Consider the following 6,149-nt stretch of genomic DNA (forward strand, 5'->3'; position numbering starts at 1 on the left):
ACCACGCCCGGCTAATTTTTTGTATTTTTAGTAGAGATGGGGTTTCACCGTGTTAGCCAGGCTGGTCTCGATCTTCTGACTTCGTGATCTGCCCGCCTCAGACTCCCAAAGTGCTGGGATTACAGGCATGAGCCACCACGCCCGGCCTATTTATTTATTTTTAAAATTTATTTATTTATTTATTTTTTTGAGACGGAGTCTTGCTCTGTCACCCAGGCTAGAGTGCAGTGGCGCGATCTCAGCTCACTGCAACCTACACCTCCCAGGTTCAAGCAATTCTCCTGCCTCAGCCTCCTGAGTAGCTGGGATTACAGGCGCCCGCCACCACGCCCGGCTAATTTTTTGTATTTTTAGTAGAGATGGGGTTTCACCATGTTAGCCAGGCTCGTCTCAATCTCCTGACCTCGTGATCCACCTGCCTCGGCCTCCCAAAGTGCTGGGATTACAGGCGTGAGCCACCGCGCCAGACCTTATTTTTTAAATTAATGTTTTAAAGACGATCTCACTATGTTGCTCAGGTTGGTCTTAAACTCCTGGCCTCAAGCAATCCTCCTGCCTCGGCCTCCCAAAGTGCTGGGATTACAGTTGTGAGTCACTGCACCTGGCCTCCATCACATATTTAATCCTCACAATAAGCCCACTGTCCCACTTAACAAAACTGTACTTCTCTGTGCCACGTGCTGTGCATGGTTCACCAGGAGGGAGAGAGAGATGAGGGAGACACAGTCTCCTTAGAAGCTCAGTCCAGTGGGGTTACAGCGTGAATTTTGAGTTTATGTTCTAGGAAATATGTAGGAGAATAATGGGCATTATTTTCTCCATCTTTTCAGATAAGGACACTAAGGCCCAAAGTAGTTCGGTAATCTAATTTGCCCAGGCTCACACAGGTCAGTGGCAGAGACAGGGTGCAAACCGAGAACGATGTGTGTCCAAAGCTGCTGTCTTTGCTCCTTAGGGCAGTGCCTCTGCTCCCCGGCCCGGCTCAGGGGCCTGTCCAGAAGCCTCAGCCTCTGCCATGGCCCAGGCCCAGATCTGAGCCCCTCACACGTCTGCAGTGCCTAGCCCGGCACCACAAGATCTGTGCCCAGGCTGTGACCCTTCCACTCTTCACTATGTCCAAGTGTAGACATCCCAGTCTGTAACCTCCCCCACCCCTACCCTCATACACATTTAACTCAATATTTAGCTTAATATTGTCAGTCATGGGATTAGAGGCCTCAGTCCTGCAAAGGACTTTAAAGATAATCCAAGTCGCCTAGATTTTACAGATCTGGGAACTGAGGCCTAGAGAAGGAAAGACACTCACCCAAAGTTGTTTTGTTAACAAGCAGTAATTAGAGCCAAGAGCTCATAGGCATGCTAATTAGAATCCGTCTCCTGGATCCTTCCTTCCTTCACCTCAGCTCCTTCAAGGGGGGATGGGTTTCCTTGACTTTCTGTTGATTGATAAGCAGAAATGTGCCATCTGTGCCATTTGGCACAAGGAAGACCAAAGTGACCTTTCATCACCCCACCCTCACTACCAGTATATCCAACTGGAACCAGCCCCATACGGTTGCCCCTGGGCCTTTCTTCCCGCCATTTCCTCTCTGCCCGGCCCAATTCCTAACCATGTTTCAGGTACCATCTCTTCCAAGAAGCTAGCCTGGATTCTCGCAGTCTAACCGAGTGTCTTTTTCCACTCTACACCCAAACTCTTCACTTTGGTGAATCTGTTTCCCCTTTCTCCCTTGGCAGGGGATGTGCCCTGAAGGCAGGGACTGGGCCTTCTTACCCTGGTCCTCCACAGCCTGGCCTTTCCCAGCCTCAGCCTCAGCCTCCTTCTCTTTCTTTGTGCTGGGTTTAATTTCATTTAAGTACATTACCCCCAAGCCAGCCAGTCAACTCTTAGGCCTCCTGAATTCTCTCTCTCTCCATTCATTGTAAACCCATTTCCTCTTGTTTGAGCATCTTGGGAAATGGAAAATGAGTCCTCACATTTCTTTGGATGCTTAAAAGCAAACTAGGTCCCACCCTGAAGTCTCAGCCTCCCAACACTTGATGCCTTCCTGATTGGCATCAAGGGTGGAGACGGAGCAGCTGATTTTCACGTGGGCGGCCTCTCCTTTCTCTCCTGCTCCAGCGGCTGTGAGGGTCGTTGGCTCAAGCTGCAGGACTCCGCCCGTCCCTCCCTCAGGCCATGTGTGTGGGAGAGGAAGGGAACTGACATTTCACTCCAGCCCTTAGATTCTTTGTCACCACTGTTCCTTGGCACCTGCCTCCCCTGGCTGTACCTGTACTGGGGCAGCCTGAGAAGCCACCGAGGGTGAAACACTTCTTTTCTTTTAAGCTCTAAATTCATTTTCATGCCAAGCTGCTCGTATTTGCCTGCCTGGCTGCCGAAGGTAACTGAAACATGCACAAAATGCCACAAGCCTGGCTTTGTGCAGAAGCTTAAGTCCCGGTGGCCCTGCCCCCAGGGCTCGCCTGCTCGTGCTCGCTCGCCTCTCCAGCAGGCCGCCGAGATTTCCCTGGGTTTTATTAGCTCTGACCCTACACTGGGAGAGGAATTCATCAGACACACTTCACATCTTGCCTCCTCCACCTCTGGCTATAGAACCATTGCCCGATTACGGGAAGTATTTGTTCCCCAGTTCTCTGATAATTCTGTCAGGAGCCTGGGTGAGGCTCAGGTGTCAGGCTGCAGGAGCTGCTGCTGACAGCCCCTTGGAGGCAGCTGGCCTGCGGAGGGGGCCGGCGGGGGAGTTTGCAACAGAATGCCGGGTTCTCTGGTCTCTTCCTCCAGCTTAAAAATGGGGTTAATAATATAACCATTCCTTCCAGAGTTGGTATGAGACTCCAATTAGATGAGGATGTGCTGGGAGCTTCCTGGGAGAAAAATACTATTATAAAATTGTAGAGATTTAAACTAGATGCAGTTAGAATGAGAGTCTGGGCCTCTCATTCTACAGATGGAAAAACTAAGGCTTGGGAAAGGAAGTTACCAAAGTCAGACAGTGACTAGTCCTGGCTTGAAAACTAGTTTCCGTATTTTTTCAGCTGGAGGGAGGAGGGGAAAAAGAATGGTAGGGAAACCATCCCTGTGTGAATTAAGAGTGCAACAGAGGGAGAGAACAGACTCCTAGCTCAGCCCCACCAAGGCCCAGACAACTAAGCCAGTGCCTTCATCTATGAAATGGACTCATCAATGAGAGGGGCACTGTGATGCCCTGTCCACAGCTCTTCGGAGAGGATTAATGGAATAATATGTATAAAGTACCTAGCACCTTGTGAGCTCCCCAAACACAAATTCCTTCCCTTTTCTTATTTGATCTTAAACAGCATGACAAATGCTTTCAAAAAGGGAAGCACAAAGGAAACATTTCCTTCGGAGCCCAGTGTTGCCCCCAAAATCACGAACTTCGAACTCCCTTTGCTTTGAGGGCCTTTCTTATACAGTGAAATTGCCACTTGCCCCCGTCAGTGTAATGAGGAAGTAGAAATATGACTTCTCTCTCCTCTCCACTATTTCTGCTGTACAAGAGCTTCCTCACAGGTATGCAGGGCAGCAGCTCTTAATGGAGCTGTGGCCAGATCCTCACGGAGAGCAAAGCGATTTCTATGAGATTAGCTGAGTGGTGAGGATAATACAGTTATGATCCAATAAACATCCTGATGAGGGTCATTTGTGTGCCCTCCCTCCTGCTGCGCCTCCACAGGCCTGGTTCAGGCTCTGCTTGGAAGGAGCGTGGAGACAGCTGAGGCTAGGGCCAGCCAGTCAGCTTGGCCTGGGGTCACTCTAGGATGGAGAAGTCAGTTGAACAACCCCAGCCAGTAAGGCAGGGGATTCAGGTTCTAACCTCTGCCCTGCCACCAGATTATTCCTTTCCTGCACCTCATCTTTCTCCTCTGTATGTCAAAGGTGGAGATCATAGGAAAAGAGCAGAACTTGGGATCCAAATTTCCCGTATTCAAGCCCCAGCCCTGCCTTTTATTAGCCATGCAAGGTCCGGCCCTTTATTCCACCCATTCGGTCTGTACAAGGCTTTGTGCTACTTGCCTTTGGCCTTCAGTTTGCTCATCCAGGAATGGGCATAATAATACCAACTTCAGAGTCCGGTTTGGGGGATTAAGAGAAAAATACATTCGAGGAGCATCCGCAGACCATGAAACACAGAAGGGACAATAACTGTTTGCTTTCCTCTAAGGTTCCTTTTCATTGACTTTCTCTGATTCTATGAAAATATTTACTGGTGGTGGATGTACAAGAGGAGCTCCAAAATTCCTTGTTGAATGAATGAATTCAACTGTAAAGCAGAGTATTAAGCAGCCAAGAGGGAACTAACCCTTTAGAAGGTACGCGACAGAACCAGGACCTGGTCACAGGACTCAGCCACCCTTACCATGCACGGAGCGCTCCTCCATCTAGTCCCGTAGACAAAAAAGAAGGCCGGCCAACCTGTGTCAACGGAGCACGTTTACAGGCTCATTCTGTGACAGGCGGACATCCCAACTCTACCCTCTCACAATCTGAGCAGTTGCTGGCTTTCCACAACCAAGAAATGGCAGGCATGTCTTAGTAACTCAGGAAAGGCTTTCGCAGGCTTCTGCCTTTGAAAAAGCTGCAAGGCTAAACTGTATTCACAGCGGCCTCTAGTGGCAACTTTCCAAAATAGCATGCTAAATGGAAACTTGGCAGCTGGAGGAATCTTCTCAGAATGACCTAGATTCCCAAACTGGGGGCTAGTTCAAACCTTCCCTTAATGAACGAGCACTCCAAGTTCCAGAGGTAAAGTGATTCATCCAAGGTCACAAAAAGGCCTCACATCCCTCAGTCCATAAACCTTGCCCACAACTGGCCATCCGTGGTTTCAGATGCAATTAAGGATCTTGAGTTACCCGTTTGGAAGAACAATCGGGAACCCAATTCCCAAATCAGGCCAAGCCAACCTTAGGGTGAGACCCTAACATCTTTTCTTCCCGCTTTGCTTCTCTCTCATCTGTAAGAGTGTTGCTGGAAGATCCCCTATCTTGGTATTTACCTAAAAAGTAGTAACTCACTCTTTAGGCAACAGGACTCTGAGACCACAAAGTGCTTCTTTGTAGGCAGTGAACTCCACCGCTTTAACGTGCTTTTCGATGCTTCCTCCTCCACATGTTGCAAGAATGTGGTGCCAAAAGGGGCCCCAGTGATGGCTCTGACTGGCTCGAGGATCTGGGGGCAGCAATCGTGTTTGTGTGGGGAAAGCTATTTTGACATATTCTGGAGACACAATCCAAAAATACATCAGGCTGAGGACTCCCAGAGAGCTCAGTGGAAAGGCTTGGCTGCCATACCAGCTGAAGCCTGGGTTTGGAGAGTTGGGGTACAGTGATTTCCACAAGAGGATCTCAATCTTTTTCTGATGGAGAACATTTTATTTGATGCATTCAGCAGTAACCTCAAAGCACGACACAGGGTGCTGGGAAGACTTACAGAGGGGAGTAAGACAAGGTCGTTGTTCTCAGAGGTTAGCCCAGTGGGAGGGAGAGGCTGTGAGGCGAGAGGCTGAGACAGGTCAGGCTGTGTATATGTCGAGATGAAGAGGCAGAAGAGGTGTGTGGTGGCTTCAAGGGCCACTGGTAGTAACAACTAGCATTTTGGGGTGTTTCCTAAATGCCAGTTCCTGTTCTAAATACCTGTTCTAGCTCATTTAATCTTCACAATAGCCCTTGGGGTTTGGCCCATTATTCTCATTTTGTAGTGGAAGAAACTAAAGTACAGAGAAATTAAGAAACTTAAGTTCGTGCTGCTGCTAAGTGGTGGAGCTGGGATCTGAACCCCGACAGTCAGGTTCCAGAGCTCTTTCCCCCAATGTCATCTTTGTTGATGCTCTTTTCCCTGCATTTTCTGTGATGTCTACTGACCACCCAATCTTACCTACCCTGGTGTCCATACAGGGTATCTCGGTGCCACATACCAGGGTCTGAAGTCCATGTTGTACTGCCGTGGGAACAGAACACTTTCATAAAGCTCAATCCCAGTAGCCAAAGCCAGCAGCTTATGCTAAAGCTCATCCTGTGCTTTGAATCTCTTCGCTCTTCCAAGACCACCAGGATGAAGTGGAGAGCTCTGCTCCAGGAGGCATAAGATTGGTTCATGGTCCTGACTGCCCTCGCTCTTAGGAAAA

Source organism: Nomascus leucogenys, chromosome 17, assembly GCF_006542625.1.
Source record: "Nomascus leucogenys isolate Asia chromosome 17, Asia_NLE_v1, whole genome shotgun sequence".
Lineage (NCBI taxonomy): Eukaryota > Metazoa > Chordata > Mammalia > Primates > Hylobatidae > Nomascus > Nomascus leucogenys.